The sequence below is a fragment of the Dicentrarchus labrax genome, unplaced genomic scaffold (genome assembly GCF_905237075.1).
Source record: "Dicentrarchus labrax unplaced genomic scaffold, dlabrax2021, whole genome shotgun sequence".
In the NCBI taxonomy this organism is placed as follows: domain Eukaryota; kingdom Metazoa; phylum Chordata; class Actinopteri; family Moronidae; genus Dicentrarchus; species Dicentrarchus labrax.
Window position 1 is genome coordinate 29,366,288 of NW_026136718.1, and position 23,787 is coordinate 29,390,074.

At 38.5% G+C, this 23,787-nt stretch overlaps 1 long non-coding RNA gene across 1 annotated transcript; it reads right to left on the reverse strand.

The window, feature by feature from the left end:
- Positions 1 to 19,797: 19,797 nt before the first annotated feature.
- On the reverse strand, positions 19,798 to 23,182 carry LOC127350838 (uncharacterized). The gene is made up of 3 exons (XR_007880649.1): positions 23,058 to 23,182; positions 20,089 to 20,284; positions 19,798 to 19,949 (listed from the first exon to the last, which is right to left on the reverse strand). It is a non-coding gene; the product is annotated as an uncharacterized LOC127350838 (long non-coding RNA).
- Between the last annotated feature and the right edge of the window lie 605 nt (positions 23,183 to 23,787).

Below are 23,787 nucleotides of genomic sequence, written 5' to 3' on the forward strand. Positions count from 1 at the left end.
ATGTTAGCCAGCTAGCTAGCTAGATAAAATTGGTTCATGTGATAGCATAATATAAGGCAATATTGTGTGATAGGATTCAAACATGACAAGCTGCGCACTGCTGAAAGCAAACGTGGAGATGACTTTCTCTCACCTCCTATCAAAAAGTAATACAAGTTTGGATCATATGGCAATTTAATTACCTGTTGTTTTTCCTCCAGAGGGGCAACTGAACCAGGAGGGCAAATGGGTTTACATACGTAAATTCACATACATAGATAGCCCGGCCTTGTGCATGTGCTTGCTGCCTACAGTGTTCAGCTTTAAGTTACACTAAACCCTGTCAGTAGTACATGAGACAGATAATCTGTGAAGAAATGGTTCTTCTGGCTCATTGTAGTCCTCCTGATGACATTTGCAATCCACCAGGCCTGAACTGAACAACTACTCAGAGACAAGAAAGATATAAAGATGCTTTGGGTTGAAGGCTTGAAGATAGTTGATTGTTGAGTCTCATTCCCAAAGCATCTGTATTTGAGGATCCTGAAACTCAACAATCAACTATTTTTCTTCTGACTGATTTTTTGTTCAGGCCAGTTGGATTCTGGCAAATGTCATGAGGAGCGCTACAACGAGGCAGAGGAGCCTGATTTTTTCACAGATTATCTGTTTTATGTGCTACTGTCACGATAATAGTGAAAGTTTCAGCAAATATGACTTAAAAGACTTTTATTATAAACTACCTACTGCAGAGTCTAAAAGCTATACTAGGACCATGCTACTTTTCACATTCAAGTGGGTTGCAGCATCGACTGACTGACCAAATCAGTCTGGTAAAAAACTAATTCTGATAGTTACCTAGATTGGGGAGCTTTTCACATGTCGGATTTCACAGTGACAGGGTGGTATTCAACGCTCCCCTAGGAGTGAACACCTGTTGTTAATGAGACCACTGGCAAGCCAGGTGGCAGGGTTTATATGAGAGGGCAGGAAATTGAAAACCAGAGCGCCAGCCCTCATATGTCTGTACACTAACAAGCCTACAATGGGTTGACAGACTCAGAGAGGGGAGCATATTGATTTTGTTTTTTCAGGCTGATGTTTTTACTGACAGCTACCAAATGCTGATGGATGGAGCTACTGCAGGATGAATGAGGACAGTCACATGAGGGGAAACACTGTTCTGTGTTTCAGGTGAGGTTTTGTTCTTTGTTGCATTTTTGTATTCCATTCTACTATTACACACATTTTACCTAGAGTCACAAGATGCCCTTAAAATGCTGTTAATAAATCTTTAATTTACTCCTGAAAACACAGCACCTGCTTCTAAATTAAGGTGTTTGGTGTCATGGCCAGAGAGTAATTTGAAAATGTGACAACTAACCTTCAAAAGCTCTTGCTTTAGAAATTAAGGGGACTTTTAGGGGTATGTGACATTCAGCTTAATTCAAGCATTAATTTGAAATATTTGACAAATCCATTAATTATCAATTGGAGGTGTTTTTAAGGTGCATGAGGCATTCTGAAAGGGCCAAAATGAAACCCCTCAAAAACCCTTACATTTCAATTAATTGATAAATTAGCTGGTTTTAAGGAGTTCCCCCTTAAAGGACCAGACATCTAGTGGTTAAATTGCAGATTGCAACTAACTGGACACCGCTTGCATCATTATTTGATGCCCTGGGAATGCATGGTATGGTATGCATGAGAAATTACAATGGAGGGATGGTTGGAAGTTGTGCTGCATCGTACAATACTACCAATTTAATTCAGCTGTATCAGTATTGGCATGTCAGTATAAGGTATTGGAATCAGATCGAAAAGAAACTGGATCCGTGCGATAATCATTTTAATCCACACCCTGATCTTTTCTTACTTTGCGAGGCAGCTGGACTCAAGAGATCACACAATTATCCATCTTGCTAGGCTTCCCAGATGGTAGTCAGGTTAGATCCTTAAACCTAGACAAATTATCTTTGTGCTTAAACCTGATGAAATCTTAATTAATTAATTACCAACCATAATGATATCACATCGTAAAACAGATTTACTCTTTAACAGTAATTTGTAACAGTTTTGAAGGCACAGACAAATTATCATGTTGTCACTGTACTTGTATTATTAGATCTTAGTGCCGCATTTGACATTGACCATAATATTCTTTTGCAGAGACTTGAGCATCAAATTGGCATTAAAGGAACCGCACTAAGCTGGTTTAAGTCATATTTATCAGATCGTTCGCAGTTTGTACATGTTAATGATGAATCTTCAATAAATGCTACAGTTAGTCATGGAGTTCCACAAGGTTCTGTACTTGGACCAATACTCTTTACTTTATATATGCTCCCTTTTGGCAACATTATTAGGAATCACTCTATTAACTTTCACTGTTATGCAGATGATACGCAGTTATATCTATCGATCAAGCCCGATGAAATTAATCAATTATCTAAATTACAAACATGTCTTAAGGAAATACAATCCTGGATAAGCTGCAATTTTCTGAAGTTAAACTCAGAAAAAAACGAAATTCTTGTACTTGGCCCCAAAAGTCTTGGAGACTCACTGTCTTAATATATAGTTACTCTAGATGGCATTACCCTGGCCTCTAGCACCACTGTCAGGAATCTTGGAGTTATTTTTGATCAGGATTTGTCATTTAATTCCCACATAAAGCAGACCTCTAGGACTGCCTTTTTTCATTTACGTAATATTACAAACATTAGACACATCCTATCACAGACAGATGCAGAAAAACTAATCCATGCATTTGTTACTTCAAGGCTGGATTACTGCAACTCTTTATTAACAGGTTGCCCCAATAAGTCCATTAAGACGCTCCAATTAGTTCAAAACGTTGCAGCACGGAACTAGAAAAAGAGATCACATCTCTCCTGTACTAGCTTCTCTGCACTGGCTCCAGTTGTGGTTCGGGAGGCAGACACCCTCACCACATTCAAGAGTAGGCTTAAGACATTCCTCTTTGATAAAGCTTACAGTTAGGGCTGGATCAGGTGAGTCCTGAACCATCCCTTAGTTTTGCTGCTATAGGCAGGGGCGCTGCCAGGAATTGTGGGCCCCATGACAAAAAAATCTAATTGGGCCCCCTCTGCGCAGCTGTTGTCACCACATCTCTAGGACCTAACTGTCCCATCAAAAGCTTTACATAACTCTAATTAAAGGCTTGCAACTGTCTTGCTTCTTGTAGTTCAATACTAGTACTAGCACAATAGTTACTGCTGGTGATTTGTACATGCATGCAAGTCAGCATACAGTATGCAGTTCACTATTTGATGCAAGATTAAAAGCAACCATAAAAAATGTGCTAAAGGCCATCTTTTACAGTCTCAATGTATTTTTATTGTAAAATTTCAAAATGGAAAATTCTCTAAATGGAATGAACTATTAATTATCATTATTAATTATTATTATAATAAAGTCTGTGTCTATAGATGTCATTCCATAATTCAATCTAAATGAACGTATCAAACTGGATTATTTTAATATTGTCTGTATCTTACATGCAGGCTCAGGTAAACTACTCACTGTTTCCAACTGTGCAGCATCCAGTACAGACAGTAGGTTGTTGTTTTTTTATTTTATTTCATAATGATCATTATGTGAGAAAATAATTGTTATTAATGTGTTTGAATTTCTGTCATTAATAAATATTTCATTTTCTTTTTTGTAATGGTAAAAAGAGCAAGAGAGACAGAAATCCCCACAGACTCCCTGTAATGATGCTAACTGGCCTGTCATTGAACACAATGTTGCTCAGCTTCTTCACTGGGACAGGGAGGGGTACAGTGATGGGGAGACACGGGAGGGGTACAGTGGGGAGAAGGGAGGGTACAGTATGGGGAGACAGGGAGGGTACAGTGATGGGGGGACAGGGAGGGTACAGCTGCTGGGAGACTGGGGTGCTGCTGACCAATCTGTTGTTAAGTCTGCTACTAAAAGGGGCAGGGACAATGATTTAATATGAATATGTTGCTAAATGTTTCCCTGAACTGATTAAATGGTGATTAAATGTAGGCTGACACTAGTCTGTAGCTGGCTATCTTATTTCCCTATGGACATTAAGCCAACAGGTTAATACCACTCACAGACTATAGGCTCCTTTCTTGGTGAAACACTGGGTTACAGATTGACATCCTTTCCTTTGTCTTTCCTCTCTCTCTTTTCTCTCTTTCCTTTTTTGAAAACCAGATTTTGATTTACTAGTTAACATTGTGATCACTGTAGTTCTGGTGCATCTACTGACTGCAACTAAACACTGTCACTGATAAGTGCGCTAAGGCAGGACCAAACCATTTCATACAGATACAGGGGGGTGGTCGGTCAATATGGATGTTTAACTTTTACTGCCAAAAACAAGTAAAAACAAAGAGATCATTCATTTTATTATTATCTTTAAAATATATATATTGAATGATGATAGTTTAATAATTTTATATTAGTTTTTACCTATTTTTTGGGGCCCCTGTCAGTCATGGGCCCTTGGAATTGTCCTAACTTTCCCCCCCTATACGGTGCCCCTGGCTATAGGCCTAGACTATCTCGGGGGATTTCCCATGGTGCACTGAGCTCCTCTCTTCCTCTCTCTTTCTGCACTCATTCATGTTCCATTAATGCATGTTACTAACTTCACTTCTTCCCCGGAGTTCTTGTGCTTTCTCATCTCGCAGGTTCTTATCGATCCTGGTGGAGCCTCCTGCCATGGTCCTGCTAGATTGCCATTGCCAATACTGTTGTTGCTGTGCACATGTCTGTCTGTCTGTCTCTCTCCCTCTCTATCCGTCTCTCTCTCTCTCTCACCCCAACTGGTCGAGACAGACGACCACCCACCTAAAGCCTAGGTTTCTGCCTTTTAACAGGCAGTTTTTCCTTGCCCTTGTCGCCAAGTGCTTGCTCATGGTTGTACTGTTGGGTCTCTGTAAATAATGTTATAAAGAGTTCGGAAATAGCAGGGTAACTCCCAGCAGGGTAAACACAGGCATTACCAATGATACTTATTCAGGTCAAACAGAGTGGAGTGCTGCTACTGTGGATGTTGGCTACAAAAAAGCAGAAACCTAGGACAGATCGTTCGGCTCTAGGTGGGTGGTTGTCTGTCTCAATGTCCCATCTATTGTTTACCCTACTACTTCATGTCGAACTGGCTGCTGTGCAAACGGTCTATTTGTTATAAGGTGTTCGGTCTAGACCTGCTCTATTTGAAAAGTGTCCTGAGATAACTTCTGTTATGAATTGGCGCTATACAAATAAAATTGAATTGAATTGAATTGAAAATTGAATTTCTAGTAATGGTTGTTGCTATTGTTGTTGGTGCACAGCTTTGTCTCTGTCTCTGTCCTTCTCTCTTTACCACGCATCCCCTCTAACGCCCCAGAGCACAGAGAAACTTTTCACGCAGATGAATGTGAAAACATCCTTCTAGTGTCAGACTCTGCACATATTGCAATTGTGGCTCAGAGGTAGATCGGGTCATTGAATTGAATTGAATTGAATTGAATTGAATTGAATTGAATTGAATAGGGCCATTTGATCATTCTAGAGACTTTGCTCATACAATGCATTTTGTTGTTTAATTTGGAGGACTACAAAACTACACTACACAACTCACTTCTGGATCTGAGATACAGTGCTATCAGAGATACTGTGGTAGTGGACATACAGCACACATGCAGGGATTTGAAAATTGCTTCTAACTCATCCAAATATTCAATGTGGCAATATTTGGCCTCCAGTGGAAGCTGACATCAGAGCCAGATTTCCATTTGAAATACGGTGCTGAACTGTCTGATAGGTGAGCTGTTTTAGGTTGCCACTTACAGGTGTCCAGAGTCACTGCTGGCTTCATTATCTCTGAGCAAACAGCCCTGCTGACTTAGTCTAATGTATGCAAATGCTAACCTGGTTGCACCTCTGACAACAGCTGATAATGGCGGTTTAGCTGCTGTTGTGTCATTTACACTGGCACCCTCCGGCTGCGAAAGAGCCCCATGAATTCACTGCACTCCAATGAGCACTGCTACAAAAAACAAAAGTAAGTTGCCACGCACTGAGAGGCTTGCTGTCCTCTTCATAAACTAATTTATTCACAGTGCAGGTGTGCGAACAAAGCATTGAAGCACAGGCTTCATCAGGCATGCCTTACAATAATCTTACACACAAAGAACAATAAACAGTCATTAAACATACAACCCACATCAATCAATTACAGGTGCCTATAATGAAGGGGCGGGTAAAAGATCAATTACAGGTGCCTATAATGAAGGGGCGGGTAAAAGAACTACAACTAAAACTGCTATTTCACAGAGTAACATACATCAGCTATTTTACATTTATGTTAGAATGAGGCTTTATCTACGGAGGCAGTAGGTCGTCACAGAATCCGCCATGTTGAATCACCATCTTTCTACTAAAACTATATATAACCATAAAATACTTTTGATACATGACTAAGACTAAATAAAAATAGCTGACACAATTAACACTACATAACAGCCAAAATATTACTGTTTCAGACAGTCCAATTCAATTTCAATTCAATTTTATTTATATAGCGCCAATTCATTACAGAAGTTATCTCAGGACACTTTTCAAATAGAGCAGGTCTGGGGTGCCCGGTTAGCTCAGTCAGTAGAGCTGGCAACCCATATATGGAGTTCCTGCAACAGCCCGGGTTCAAATCCGACCTACAGCCCTTTGCTGCGTCTCATCCCCTCTCTCTCCACCCATCTTTCCTGTCTCTATAAAAAAAAAATTAAAAAAAGCAGGTCTAGACCAAACTCTTTATTACATTTACAGAGACCCAACAGTACCACTGATAGTTCACTGTACCGTATGTTCCACAAATGGTCTACAAGTGGTAATTCAGTGGTCACCTGTTTTAGAAAGCCAGATATGGCCAATTTCATATTTAACCTCTCAACTACAGATGACTCCACTGTGAGGAAGATAAGTGTGCTTCAACACTTGACTACTTTTATGCAGAGTGCTGACACAACACATTTTGTATAATGTGAATAAAAAAAAGAACGCCCTTCACCTCTAGTGTGAATAGCCATTTGATTCATTATCATTAAAAAAAAATAGTGGTGCAGCTTTAAAGGTTATATATGAGATTTAGTACATTAATATAGCAGCAAACAAATTCTCTATGTAAAGATACAGTGGAATCATGGTGTCACACTCCCTCTGCCTGTGTTGCTATCGCAGCCTCTCTGTGGTTTGTTCGCATAGTCAGTCTGCTCTGTGCACAGCAGAGTAGAGCCACTGAAGCTGCTGTTTTTATCTTCTACGTCGGTGTTGTTGATGTGATTCTGGTTAAACAAAAGTTTTATCTCTGTAGGGAGATACTTCTCAGACACTAACAGTCTCAGCGGCTGTACTTTGAAGGGCACATTTGTCCCCAGGGATTAACATTAGATTAAACTAAACCAGAACTGGTGATTGTTTGAAAGACAGTGGACAGACTAACAAAGATGGTTTTGGTGAGTTTTATTTGGTTTATTCCCCATTGTTTTGGTCTGAGATGCTGCTACTGTGAAATCTAGTAGCAATCTCATATACTGTATATAACCTTTAATCAACTCAAAATGTGTTTGAAATAATCATTATTACAATTATACCAGATTATTTTACAGCTTTTCTTATTTGATCGTATGTTGTGCTATTGCTAGTTATTCATTCTAACAGGGAGCATATAGCAATGTATAAGCAACAATTGAGCTAACGCATGTAATGAATTTAATATTTCCGTTTATAGCATATGGAATATTGCACAGACTTATAGAGAGAATGCTTTAAAAGCATATTTGCATGTTTAATTATGCCTCTAGATCATATGATGATAGTGAATGCATAGTGAACTGTAACACTGCTTTGTGTTTTGTCCACAAAGCCAAAATTAAGGTAAAAGGTTTATCTTGTGCACACAGCAGTATTTGGGCTTAAAAACAATATTGTAGCCTTGAAATCCTATTTTTTTTTTCTTGTTTCTCTCCCTGTCTTTTTGTTATTTTTCTAAATTTGCACACCAACCTCCACCCATCCAGCAAATCCCTGGAAAACACTGGTTAGAGGAAGTTAACTACCGCTATTAAATGAAGCCAAACTGAAATATAAATATCCTGACAGAAGAAGGGGTCACTGTAAAGTGAAGCAGTAAGCGCCTCTGGAGGCTCAGCACCACATGACCCAGGAGGATTAGCATTCTGCCAACACGCCACAAACTCTGTCACACACTGAGGAAAGCGAGAGGAAGGAATCACATTTGATTTCACAGGTGACGCAGAAACGTCTGTATGAAAAAGAGCTCGTCTCTGACCCTCCACAAATCTGATCTGATTCTGACAAGAATGTGATCGTCTGAAAGCTAACTTCTTTTTTGTTCCACTGACAATAGAAACTACAATAATGCATTTGGAAGTCTGAGTGGAGCTAAACAATCTGCCTTCTGTTCTAAGGAATTACACAATATTACACACACTTTGGTTTGGAAAGGAGAGAGGCCAGGAGAATCCACTGCATTCGTTTTGCTGTTATACACAAGCTTTAGATGGTAAGCGGATTATATATAATTCTATTTTATTTGTCAATCAGAACAAAAGTTATATCAGCACACTTTTCAAATAGAGCTTGTAGGTGTGACGTTGTAGGGTTTACAATAGCTAAATATAAATTACTATACAATTACTTTGTTCATTAAATCCTGTAGGCCAGAATTAATATTTAGTTTCCACAGCAATGATTGGAGTGGACATTTGAAGCCTGTCTATCAGTGACTTCCAGTCTTACACCCTTGGTGACTCGATGTGACCACGTCACAGTACATATGTGTGCAAGGGCTCAGTCCTCAAGTCCAGAGGGTGGACATCTGGATTCAGTCTTTATGTTTCTTTGTTTCATTGCCAGTTTGTCTTTGCCTACATGTGAAGTGTTCCAGCCCTTTTCCCTGTGATTATTCACGGTTTTGACATTTGATGACATTTAATGATTTAATGTGATTTCTTTACATGTGTAACTATTTAGTTGTTACTTAGGCTGCATTTGGAGCCCCTAAAACGCTGCTGTCCACATTTCAGTTTGAAAACTCTTGGGTTGCATTTTAGTCTGGACGTTCAGAAATGGAGACAATTTAGTCATGATGTGTCATTTCTTGATTTGTCCAGTGTTTGTCCTCCGCGACTCATGCCTCGAGAACCAATGGAAAAAACAAAAACAAATGCCAGCCAATATGTCGTAATCATATTTCTTATTCATTTTTTTAAAGATATTTTTTCCCAGTAACTGATGATTACCACTGTAAGTTATAAATGGTATAGTAGAAAAATCAAAAGCCAGCCTGTGCAGACAGATGAGTCCATATAAGACTTTTCTTTAAAGATTGCAGGATTGCAGCAGAGGAGTAATTTAAAAACATTGGCCGCAACTTTACTAGACTGTTAGTCTTTCTCTGCAGCACAAACAGAGGCCTGTTGAGATCATAAGACATCATTTGTGCCCATAAACGAGGAGCACTGCTGGGCATGCACAGTGAGAGCGCTCTGTGTTCATGTCAGCAGGGTTTTATTTTCAAGATATCTCTATGAAGGCAAGTATGGGGGTTATTGCCTGGTAAAGGCTTTTGAAAATGTCGGCAAAATTGGCCTATCATCAGCTCCCAGGATGCCGTTCAGTGCTGACAGTCTTCTTACTCATGCAATGTTTGTAAGAATGTACATACACTTTTCTCTCAACAACACCCTGTTTCATAGTCACCTACACAGTCCTTCAAGCTGCCCAGTAGTCTGTGTTGCAAAAGGAGGTGGTCAGGCTGAATAAGATCCATTTATTTATATTTTTATTTACTGTTTACAAAACACATATTACTTTACTCTATGTGTGGTAAAACCTGTACTTGTGTAGCTCCTTTCTACTCCTCCGACCACTCAAAGCGCTTTTACACTACGTGCCACATTCACCCTTTCACACAGTGATGGCAAAGTCCATCGAACAGAAACTAACATTCATACACATGCACTTTGGGGTTAAGTATCTTGCTCAAGGATACTTCGACATGAGGCACCAGGAGCTGGGGATCGAACCCACAACCCTCTGATTAAGGAACGACCCGCTCTGCCTCTGAGCCACAGCCGCGTGCGTGCGTGTTTGTTGTCAGTGTTTCTTCTTGTTCCTACACTGTGACGTTTGAATGCTGTCTGTGCAGAGTTTAATCTAAAAAGGATGTTTTCACATTCATCTACTGAAAGTGGAAAGTTTCTCTGTGCTCATTGGAAATCTGATTTTAAGGGGCGGGGCCTACCAGCATGATTTGTGACATCACAAATAGTTAGGAAGTCAGTCCTGGTCCAGTATGCAACTTGTACAGCTTGATGTAGAAACCTGAAGCCACCAGTTCACATCCACTGAGAATGGACTTTACAATGAAGAACGAGACATCTTGTGTCCAGCAGGGAAACTTTAGAAATGAATAACATTTGCATATTCAGATTCTGAAAGTTATAATCAGCTAGGAGAAGTAGATGACTTTTTAAAGATTTTAATGTGGACATTTTTTGTGTGGGAGAACCATATCAGACACATTATTGTATTGTATTATGTCTAAATACGTGTCTGGAGGGAATCTTAAAGTCTGTCTTAAATTAAATACACATATATTGTATTTATTGTGTTTTCACAGAAATGAGATGCTGCTCATCAGTTAAAGCTACTCACTTTCTCTCAGCGAGAATCACTGTGCTTGATGACAAAATGATAGAATATTTGTTGTAACTGAAGCAAAGAAACAAAAAATTTTTCCAATTTAAATTCTTGAAGCTTTATGATACAGAGGAACGACTTGCAACACTGTGCTCCTCTTTGAGTCTCAGTTTCTTTTAAGAATCGAAGAGCTTTTGATCCCTGAGCAGCAGATAGGCTTAAGTACTCCCACACAGAGACTCTATGGCTTTAAAACAGGAGTGATAAAAGAAGAAGGATTCTATGTGTGCAAGGACTAAAGTTTTGAAGCTACAGTGTGCAACAAGCCAATGGGCATTATATTTAGAGCTATGGTCAACTGCAGGTTGAATATTACAATATACTCCATGCTACTAAGTATACTTGAGAAAGACTATTCTCTTGAAATATGCTTTGAAAATTATGAATTGTCTTTGTATGTAAATAGGCTTGATATTTGAAGTAACTGAACGCTGTATTAGATGTACTCAAAAGTTAGGTGAAAAAGTTCAATAAGATTCACATGTAAAGAACGCAAAATAAAACATCCTCTTCACATTTTGTGATAATTGCAGATGGTGAAAGCTAAAAGTTGTGCCATCCACATTTTTTATACATAAGTATAATGATATAAAATAATATCCGGGGGGAAAGTGAGTGAACAGAAATTCACATCGGGCCTAATGCAAGAAGCACTCGTACAAACATATTTGCGGCATTTAACAATTTTCTCTTATTCTGAATTTTTTCTTAGGTACAAACACAATTTATGTGCAATGCCATGACAATGCAACATCACCAATTATGGCACTAATTCTGTATCCTATCTCCATGATGAAGACCCCCTCCCTGTGCAGTTATCAATTGCTTTGCTTTTAATTTCAAACCACTTCTTCTTGATTCTGAGCAACAGTACAACCCTTAGGTTAACAGCGCTTGTTATTTTTTCCTCACTCCGCTTTAGCAGGTCCTTTCATTTCACTGCTGACGCTGTCGATCTCCGAGAGCGGGACTTCAATCTCATGAATGAACTTCCTCACACATGGGACAGGCTGTGTTATATGGTATTATCGGGGTGTTAGGTATGCATATTTTCAATTCTCATGAACACGCGCATTATGCACAGGTGGCATTCATGACATCATTTTTACACAGATGATTTACACAGAGTGTTTTCTGAATGCGACATGGCACACTGAAAAAAAGTACAAAAATGTTAGGATAAGAATATAAAAATGTTCTTGCCCATTGGTCTATTAAATATCTTCTGATGTATTTATCATGTTTGAAACTGACTATGTTTAATGTGATCACTGAAACCCACACAATGACATGGTGAAACCTGAAGTGACATGGTGAAACTTGCCTCCCACAGCAGTTTGGTACCATGACTGAATACAGATCCATAAACTTGAATACCATTGGATATTTTCAGATACAGGTCTTTTTTTACCAGCTTGTCTTATTCATTCCCTGAATTCAACGGGGAATGATCCTTTAAAAAAACTTGTCACAAAAATAAAAATTTTAAAAATCTAAATACTATTTTGTAACACATAAACCCTGTCACAACTGCTTTTCATTCAACAGCTTTATTTATTCAGCTGACGCACAAAGAGAAAGGCACACCAGATGCAGTGTGTTATCTTTTGTACTATCTGCTATAATACATTAACGAAATAGTTAAAAATTCCATCCACACGTTTTAACATGTACATAAATTGCTCTACTTTGAATAATAATTTATATCTGATCTGATGTCTTTTCTTTTCACAAAAAAGTTATCTTAAATCTTAAAAATCTTCAAAATTCAAAAAAGATCCAGAATCTTTAAATTTCAGTTACTGGACCAGGATTGACTTCCAAACTAACTTCTCTCTCAGTCTGTGTTCAGTACTGAGCTAGAATCAGCTGTTGGTAGTTTTCATGGACGCCTACGTTAAGGGTCAAGCGAGCTGTTGCCCCCTGCTTATCTTCATGCTATGCTAGGCTAACCGTGCTCCCAGCTCGGTGCTGTACTTCTCTGAAAGGAAGTCAATAAGTCAGTTTCACAAGTTGTTGAACTATTTCTTTGAATATTTGTTCTTTCAGCAGTTTACGCTGTCAATTCAAGATCTACTCATATGTATTTTATACCACTGATATCACACTATGGTACTTTCTTGTTAAAATGGTACACTTGGTAAGAAAGTACTTGCTATTTAAATGAAAATGCTTTAGTATAGTATGTTTAGTACACAAAAAGTTATATTTTAGCACCATCTAAGATCATGGAACTTCAATATTGATTCGACTCGTCAATCCACAGCAGGATTCTTTTAGATTGGCAGCATATATGTATATATGGTAAGTAACTGAACTCATTAATGTATTGAAAGAACAATGGAACGGTTTCCATGTACTTATTAAGTAATAACTTTGTACTTACCAGCCAGTTCAACTATTTAGGTAGTTAGCAGAGTGTAATCAATTATATTTAATATAAATTTGAATACTAAAAAATACATTCTGATTTAAGATGTGTCTATACAGTGCAGGTATGTATCTTGTGTTTCCAATCTACATTTGGTCTCTGCTCCACAGTCACTGTACACGTAGTGTAAAAAGCGCTTGAGTGGTCGACTAGAAAGGCGTTATACAAGTACAGGTCCATTCCCTACACATGCATCTTTTGATTATCCTTCATTCTGATTCAGATAAGAGCTTAGCTTATCTCTTACACCTTGAAAACATCTTTCTCCTAGTAGTGCAGGTAGCCTATCAGACTTTAGAATGGCCAAGTATGATTAGTTTGAGTGATTAACACAAAACACAATTTAATCCCTGCACCATACCTGCCAAACATGCACTGATAAGGATGAATCAAGAATTCTCTTTTCTTTAATTAATGAGATCCACGTTCTTTTCTGCTAAACTGTTCTGAGAATTTAAGTCTTCTCATGTTTAATGGGTGAATACTTAACAACTGAGCCTATATGCAAAATATCAACATCTATTGCCCTAATAATGTCTTCTTATCACAATCTGCAGTGTGAAGATGGCTGCTTATACTGTTCAAACACTAACTTACTGACAGTCTACATGAAAGACATGCTGTTATCTGGAATTAACGGACTTATCTTTCCAGCTCTGTTGTGGTGAGGTATGGTAGATTTAAGACTTTACAGCCTAATATTAAAGAATGGTTCTAGGCAAAGCCTGAATGTCACAAAGGCTAATCAGGGCCTTCATGCAAATAATTTAAGGGGCACAATTTTACAACTCCATGGCTGTGACAACTTTAAAACAAACGTTAGCTACTGAGCTGTTGGAGAAGGGCTAATTATCTATAAGTTGTATATATTGTCTAAGTGTTTATGAATTAAAAGATAACACTGGTTATATTCCGTAAGTTCGTTATTGTACACAGAACCCACTAAAAGATCAAAACCAGTCTCTCAGTGCTTTCTGACTTTCCTTCTGAAGATGTAAATATTTAAAATCAAGATAAGGAAGGAGGACATTTTTTAGGGGCTATTTTCAACTGTGGATGAATCTTTAATTTCTGTCCCGTATTTCTCTCTTCAACATGTTCCGAGCTGTCTGTTACATACTGAGGCACTATTTGTGAGAGGATGAAACCGTCAAAGTAAAATGGACTTTAGTAAAGTCCAAATGAGGTATTCCAGAATGTGAAGAGGGCCACGGGCTTAAGGACAGCGCAGGGAAGATTGTCTACTGTATACTCTGCACTGTTGTGTCTCTCTGCTGGCAGATTATGGGTGAAAGGGTCACTGATGGCTTCCACGAGTGGAATACAGTGTGCTGCCTGAGTCACAGTCAGTGTAATAGTTTTCAACGCTTTTCCAGCAGTGAACTCCAATTCATTTCTGTCCTGATAAGATGTGAGGGAAGCTGGTCATATCTGGTAATTGCTTCTTCACTTCAAACCCAGCCTTTTCAGCTGGAAGCTATTGTTTCCCGGGGACGTGTTCTTTAGGTGCTTGAGTGTTTAGACCATGAAGTCTAAAGTGCAGCACACTGCTTTTCTTTAGCTCTGGGGTCTTGGGGGCTGTTGTATAGAACGTAGCACAGCAAACATTGACTTAATAACAGACAGATACATTATTATACCACATGTCTGTTGCATGGAAGTGCATTCTCACTAATCAGCAACTAAAAATAGAGAGACATAGAAGAAATAATAATAAATCCACTCATACTTAATTTGATGGTATGCCAGGATTCTTTCTGTAGTTGCTTTCTACAATACTATCTGCAATGTTTAAGAAAGCAAATTACATAAAGTAGTCCAAATAAAAACAAAAAGTGGCAAAAAAACAACTTTTTTGAAGGGGCTAAAACAGGGGCCAAAAGCCATCACCTCTTATATTGTATTGTTAAGATATAAAATGGTACTAGGATCCCTTAACCCTGACCCTAACCCTAACCAGTGTGTAGAATTTAGTGGGATCTAGCGATGAAGGTTACAGATTGCAACTAACTGAGCACCGCTGCTGTCTATAGAAGTGTGTAGAAGAAACTACGATGGTCGTGAAACTCGCAAAAAAAAGGCCCTATCTACAGCCAGTGTTTGGTTTGTCCATGGAAGGTGACCCGTGTAACGAAAACACAGAAATGATAAGATAGATAAAACAATCTCTCCTTACTGATGAATACACCTGGTTGGTACAAATAGGAGAAACTCAATCAAACAAAATTCCTTAACATCGTCGATAAGCTGTTTTTCACTTAATTTCACAGGTAATAATCACAGAATGTTTGTTTTCCACTTCATCAGTCTGAAACCTTTTGATAACAGGAGATAAAAGATGAAAGAATAACTAACCAACCCGGCCTTTTCAGCAAGAAGCTATTATTTCCTGGAGACGTGTATGTTCTGAAAAAGACCATGAAGTCTAAAGTGCAGTGCACTATAGTATTTCAGTCACTATTCCAGTAACACTTTATGGTAAGGGTACATGAATTATCATCAGGAATGTATAAAAATTAACAGCACGACTTGCTGCAAGAACTGAAATCCCTTTTCATTCACTGTTATTCATAATTAATTAAAAGTGGTTCTATTATTTTTGCTCCACTATGAAGCATATATAAGTTTACCAAAATATTAGAAACTCCACTGAATTTGGCAACGAATAAATAAAACTAAATAGTAAATAAAAATGCACAGATTACAAGTAAAAAAAAATAACATTTCAAATACATTAATACATTCTAATTCTAATAAAACTCCAAATGTCCCAGATGTAAAAGCACTGAAGAAACAAAACACACCTTTTGGTTGGTGTGAAAATTGAAGTTGTTCATGGAAAGCTGTTTCAGTCAGTGATGCTGAGGTTCATTCTGTGTCTGTGTCTTAAACATGCCTGATCTTTCTCTAGACAACAGGAAATGTAGAACACTATTTATACTTACTTTGCAAAGAGATGTATTTTGTTGTTTTGAAAGGAAAAGTCTGTCTTTCAAAGGTCCAATGTGTAACATTTAGGAACATCTGTTGTCAGAAATGGAATATAGGGTGCCTGTATAGCTCACCTGGTAGCGCTGGCAACCCATGTACCAAGGCTGAGTCCTTGCTGAAGGGGGTTAGAATCTGACCTGTGGAACTTTGCTGCATGTTACCCCCCACTCTTCAGCACTCACTATTGCTAATTTCTTTGTTTTTAGTTTTTTAGACTTTTGTACAGCAAAGATCTGATTAAACTGGTGTATATATATAAAAACTAAAATGTTGGCTAGATGTATGGCAGCTTTGTTCTTTATATTGGTTTAGTTTTCCTTATATTTTGTTATACTTATTTTTTGTGTCTCTTACCTTTAATAAAGCTTATAGTTAGGGCTGGATCAGGTGAGTCCTGAACCATCCCTTAGTTATGCTGCTATAGGCCTAGACTATCGGGGGATTTCCCATGGTGCACTGAGCTCCTCTCTTCCTCTCTCTTTCTGCACTCATTCATGTTCCATTAATGCATGTTACTAACTTCACTTCTTCCCCGGAGTTCTTGTGCTTTCTCGTCTCGCAGGTTCTCATGGATCCTGGTGGAGCCTCCTGCCATGGTCCTGCTTGACTGCCATTGCTAATATCACTGATATTATTGTTATTATTATTATTATAACTACAGTTACTATTATTACTATTGTCACTGCTCATTGTCCCCCATCGTTGTTATCGCCATCATCTTCTTCATGTTCATCATCATCAGTCACTACTGTTGTTGCTGTGCACCTTTGTCTGTCTGTCTGTCTCTCTCTCTCACCCCAACTGGTCGAGACAGACGACCACCCACCTAGAGCCGGAGGATCTGTCCTAGGTTTCTGCCTTTTAACAGGCAGTTTTTCCTTGCCCTTGTCGCCAAGTGCTTGCTCATGGTGGTACTGTTGGGTCTCTGTAATTAATGTTATAAAGAGTTCGGTCTAGACCTGCTCTATTTGAAAAGCGTCCTGAGATAACTTCTGTTATGAATTGGCGCTATACAAATAAAATTGAAAGATGCAGAGGCAGATCCAGAGGGGTGACATTGGGTGGTAATTAATATAATCTGATAAACTGTTGCCCATTCCCTTGTGGTCCCAGATTTCAGCAATTACCATAAGAGTACCATGTTACCATGACTGACAAAAATGTTTGCCAAACCTACAAAACTAAGACCCAAGTTGTGATGGATCAGAATTATGATTAAAGCCAAAAGGAATGTGAGAGGGACAACTGTTTTTACTGCCTGTCTATTCCTACTCCTATTTACTGCTACATCAAACTTTTACAAGTTCAAAAAGCAATCATCCGTATCAGACTCCAGGAGAAGTATTCTCCCTATCTTCTCCTCTCATCTCAGACACCTTCACATATACTCCGACCTCATCTTTTTGCAGGTGATTTTTGTCACGTATTCGTGTGAGGAAAGCTGATGACATCCAAGGATTCTTCTCTGAGCTTCCCTCAAGCTCACCCCTCGAGCCACTCACTGCCTCCTTGTGTCACCTCTGTGACACCGGCTCACAGGAAATGTCTGCCTGCTCCACTCACATGTGCAATAGATCTGCAGAGCTTGAACTAACAATGAAGCTGAGCTTTTTATTCGCAGGCAGCATCCATTTTGCAAGACCTCTTAGACAAGATCAAGGGGACTGAGGTGCTTCCTCCTTTGATTTCCTAGCCTCTCCTTTTTTCTGACTCTTGTGTCTTAGTTTAGCGCTGCCATCTTGCCCCTTTAAGATAAGATGTACCTTTATTGATCCCCCTTAGGAGAAATTCAAAATTGACACAGCAGCAAACACCGGCAACTTGCTAGCTGTTGGCACCAAAAGATGCCTCTTCCCAGCACACCAGAAAGAAGAAACACTGGACAGAGGGTGAACATCCTAGTAGCCATGATGGACTTTCAGTGCTGGTCCCTTTGTGTACCAATGTACCTGATTGAAAGGGTACCTTTCCTATAAGGTACAATATACTATGAAAGGGTACTTTCCTGTACTATATAAGCCCCCAGTGACAAGCTATTCTGGACTTTAAGGAGACAAAAATGTACCAGAATTGTCTACACAATAATTGCTTCTTTACCATTTATTAACATCAATGAAAATATATTTTTTCAGATAAACATGGCAGCATTTATGGTGTAATAAAATGTTAATTCATTCAATTCAATATAGTTACATATAAAATGAATCAATGTCAATGCATAACATAACAAGATGTAAAGATTGCAGTCACATTAACGTAAGGCAGAATACTTTTACTAACAAACATATTTAGATAGAATATATTTATACAGAATACCTCAAGGAAACAAACAGTCTATCATCATCTAAATAGGTGTCGAGAGCTTGATGGTCTAACTCAGTACTTCTCAAATAGTGGTGAGGTGTCAGGGGGGGCGCGAAAGGCTGACTGACGGAGGAGGAGAGATGGAGAAGTTTCTGACAGGAGTAAAAAGAAAAACGGAGGAGACGTCAGAGGCAAGAACAGCAAGTGACGGTAACAGGCATAAGCCTATTAAGACCAGGAAATACGACGAAGCCTACATAGCCTTTAGGTTTACCATGAATACGGTTTGGAAATGAGGAAAGACCTGTGTGTGTTTTATGTTTAAAAACTCTGGCAGCGGACAGCATGAAACCCAACTAATTAAGACGGCACCTGGAGACCTTACACCCCAGTTCTGTCAATAAGCCCCTGGACTTTTTTCATCAGATACTCGATGAGTATCTCCAACAGGTCGGTCATTTAGTGAGCGCAGCATCAGTAAATAAATACGCACCGTTAGCCTCATACAAACACCGCCACATCGCAAGGTGCAAAAAAACATCACACAATAGCAGAGGGCTATTACTCTGGCAGCATTGGACATGGTCACAATCATAGGTGAGAAAAGTGCGAGAACTGAATACTGTCCCTTGTCCAATGACACGATCGGAGACGTATATTTGACATTTCAGGCGACCTCAGAACAACTCACAGAACATCTAACAGACAAACGTTAAATATAAGTAATATTGTTGCAAATTTTGCAGAAAAAAAAAAACAAATGTTAAAAAGTCATATGCCTTTTTGAAAAGGATTAAGCTGATGAAGCTGACAAGTGACCAATGTTTACAGTTTAAAACAGTTTTGAATGTTACTGTGTTAAGTCTATAAAAATGCACATCCCAGTGAATCATTTGCACTTTTTTCTCTGTTTTGAGGATCACAGACTGAGCAGTCTTGTTTAAATGTTACAAATTGAGTTAATAAACTGAACTTGGAAATTGTTTTTAGTTGTTGCAGATCTTATCTCAGATCATTTTATTAATCCATTTTGATAATCAGGTGATTGTATGCAGAATGCTGATGCTAGCAACTCATACTGTGGTTTGTACAGATAAATAAATAAATATTATCAGTTTCTCAATAGTATTAAAATTCAGGGGGGGGCGTGAAAAAATGTCTGTCCTCTAGGGGGGGCATGACAGAAAATAATTGAGAACCACTGGTCTAACTCATTTCCTGGACTGAGCAGAATCCAGTCATTGTCAACTGTGACATGGTAAGCATGGAAGTGATTGTCATAAGAGCAAGGCAATAACAGTTTTCCACAACACCCAAACATTCAGAATGTACTTAATTTTCAAGAATAAAGGGATGGCTTCAGTGTGTACATTTCTTGTGGACCGGTTCTTTGGCATCTAAGCGCCTCTGGACATCTTGTGGGAATTGTGGAATGGAAATGACTGCAGGCAGTCTGTGGCAAGTAGATTCCAAACTGCAATACAGCAGAAGAACAGCATTATCTCTGCCATTTTGCTACCACTTTAAAGCAGATTAGGACAATAACACCTCAATGCAAGATAAAAAGAGAAAGAGAAAAGGTGAAAAAAATTGCATAATTAATACATTATTACCTCTGGTTTGCTGGGGACACAGGAGCTTCACATGTTTGTTGTTATGGGTTGACTACTTCCAAAGTAAGGGTGGCCTCCTTGTAGCGGCGTGTGAAGTCTTTGAATTTTAGCTGCTTTTTGAAAGACTTGTCAAAGAGATATGCAATCATATTTTCCGTGAGTCCGCAGTTTACTGTCTCTCCATCCACATCATTGTCTGAAATGTAAATGAAAAAGCTATTAAAAGAAGCACTGAAACTCTGGACATACAGATAGTGACTGACACAATTCATAAAAAAAACCCTTTCTTTTAGCAACTTGCTGTGATGTGGTTTGTAAATACAAACTCTGTATATAATCATTATATCTCATAACATCATATCTCAGCAGCTATCTTGTTATTAACATTATATCTCCAGCATCTGTTTTCGTATGAACATTATATCTTCAGCAATGGAGAACAGCCTCTCTGCTGCACTGTTAGCTCGTTTTAGGACAATGAACAGGCAGGGTTTTTGAGGTGAAACATAAGTTACTGAGCACCAAGTTACTTTCTTCACCTCAGAGTTGTTTTAAGTTGTTCAATGGTGCAGAGTGTGTTTATCATTTGGTCTAGTCTTGTTTTTGTCAGAGCTGCACCGCTCAGTTAACGTCAGTCTTCAAGTGACAGTGTATAAAGTTCACAATATACTTCATGTCTCTCGCAAAGGTAATTATTTAGTCATTAAATCAAAACATGCTTGCAACCGCTGTCATTTTCGAAGATGGACAAGAACATAACTACATGGATTAAAGCAAAAAAAAATCTTTTGACTGAAATATTTTTTCGAGCTGCATCCAAGTTATATTCCCAATTTGTAATTTGTGAAACATGTTACAGGGCACATTACTTGACACATGCTAAAAAACTAAGATAAGATTTACAGCCTCACCCCACACCATGTTCTCTAATGCAGACATCAAGTTTAAATACTTGACCAACAGTGTTTTACAGGAGGATGATCTGAACAGCTGTTCTATTCACACTTATGTTTTTTGTCTTTTCAATGTAATTTTCAATCTATGAAATCAAACTGTGACTCTTTTTTCTTTTGCCAAGCTTCTCTCAAGTTTTTTTTTTACTTCAAATAATCAACCATCTACAGAACTTTTTAGTACGCTATTTTTCTACTTCTTCTCATCATCATTAATTATTATTACTACTATTAATAATATTGTTTACAGTGAGCCTCTTATCGTTTAACAGAAAAATACATCATACAAACAGCAAATTTTGCAGCCACGTCAGTCTGATGGCGAGTTATCACCTTTCTGTCATCACTAACATACTGTTAACAATCAAAGAAGCTCTGAGGCTTTACATTTGTTCTATATGTTAGAATACAAGATTTCAGCATTGAGCTACAATCAGGCTACATTCATGATTTTGTACAGTCAAACTAACCAAAAACTTCTTATTGATCATCATTATAAAGTTTCAGGGAGTTCCTGTAACCATGGTAACTCACGGTGCCAGAGGGGAGGGAGACCGTTTACACATATACACTCCAGATAAAGTCCAGACTATAGTTGTTATTTCACACATGTAGCACACAACAGGAGACTCTCGTGTCAGACGAGTTCTCACGTGTTGACTAAACTCAAAAACTAATTGATAACGTAGCAGCGCGATGAGTCCTTGCTAGCTAAGCAGCTAAACTTTAGCGCCGCTCCGTGTTTAGATCCCGCCCTGTGTGGGTCACTACACTGTCATTGGTCAGGCGCGTACATGCTGTTAACGATACCATTGGCTGTAGAGTGTGACAATCTGTCAATAAATATCAGCCAACACTTTTTTGTTCTCCTCCGATCTACATTGATCTCATAACATAGGTTGCCTCTGTGAACTCTGAATGACAGAAATCCGTCGTAGCGACGGAGAACTTTAATCCATGTAACGTTAACTACCGTGTGTAAACAGTCCGAGTACAACAGGTGTCCCCGCAGTTGGGGTCCGACTTCAAGTGAAAGCACAGTGACGCACCGGGACTCTTGCTTTGAATTAGATACGCAGGGAAACCCCTGTTTGTAAAGAAGGACAGTGACCATAGCTGCCAACACTTTGTTTATAATAATAATAATAATAATAATAATAATAATAATAATAATAATGAGAAGTGCACAATAACAAAGGTTTTATTTTTAAAGCTTAGACCAGAAGCCACCGGAAGCCGCCGCAGCTCCGTTAGTTTGACAGAAGCTGAAACACACGGTGAAATGTTTTTAACTGTAAATAAAAGTGCACAGTTTCCAGCCTGCGTCAGACAATGCTGAGTTTACTGACTAATTATTAAAAACCAGGATGTGTTGCGTGTACTATCGTCATATTAACCGGCTCAGCACTAATATCCACGCACATTTTCTGCTGTGTGTTGCGTTAAGCGGCAGATAAAAGGCTGCTGCTTGGAGAGAAAATTAATTAAACCGAATTCAAAAGATTAAATGTGACAAAAGTTTACATGTGTTTTTACCACAGTATTAAACTGTGATGTTCATGTTTTGTTGTAATAAAAATAGAAACATGAATAAATAAACACCAAGTAACGTTAAGATAAACACTAGTGAATAAGATAAATACCAAACAATAACTTGTATACTTCAAACTCAGAGTTTTCGCGGGGTTTGGCGACTGACCTGTAACGTTACCTTTGCTAGCTTGACATTAGCATGGCTAATAACGTTAACAGTTAACAGTTAGCTGACTTAATTATGTGAGCTAACTAATGATATTTTCGATAACTTTATTTACTTAACGTTACTACATTTTTGGTAGTTCAAGAGACAGTATTGTATAACTTACAGTAAGTGAATTAACGTTAGTGACTGTAATATCAGAACAAACTTAACGTTAGCTACTGATACCAATGCTAATGATAGCTCTGATGTTAAGTTAGCTAACGGTTACATTTTCGTCATTGGTGATAAAGTTATGAAGTTCAAACTTTACCTACCTCTAAATTTCTGAGCCTTTTGTACAAGTTCCTCTGTGGACAGACCCCCGAGTGACATACTGAATGAACTGTGAATCATGAATCATGAACTGACTCCTGTCTGTCTGCTCAGCACTAGTTTGACGTCTCTGGTATTAGTGCGCCGCTGTTGCTTGGCAACCATTGTGCTGTCTTGGGGAACTAATGTTATATTTCGGGGTGGAAGGATTAGGATTTGTTTTCAGTAAATAATCACATTTTATGTTACCGTGTGTTTCTTTTCTGAAGTATTACTAGGTTGTCTACAGTAACCGTTTTAGCAACCGTTTAATAAAAGCTGACTGAACCGTGATTTACAGTGATTTTAGAACAGCTCTATGGAGGACTAGTTCTAGGTAATGGGACCCATTTATCTGCACAGGTAATGATCTGTCTGTCTTCAGAAATGCAGGGACAATTTATTGAGCTGAACAGTGATGGCAGGTTGAAGCATCTTTTTGCCACTTGTTCTCTCGTGATCTTCTGGGTGGCACTGATGAGGGAAAACTTTTGCCTCCACATACTTGTGCGAGGCGGGCTTTTCCAAACTGACTGAGCTCAAAACAAAACACCACGTTCAAATGAGGCTGTAAATCCAAAACTGAGCTGATTCAACAGATTTGTAGAACAAAGTAGTCTCATGTTTCACATTGAGCTAAAGCTTTGTAGAAATGGTGCCAATAATAAGAGGCTAACAACAATAATATAACAA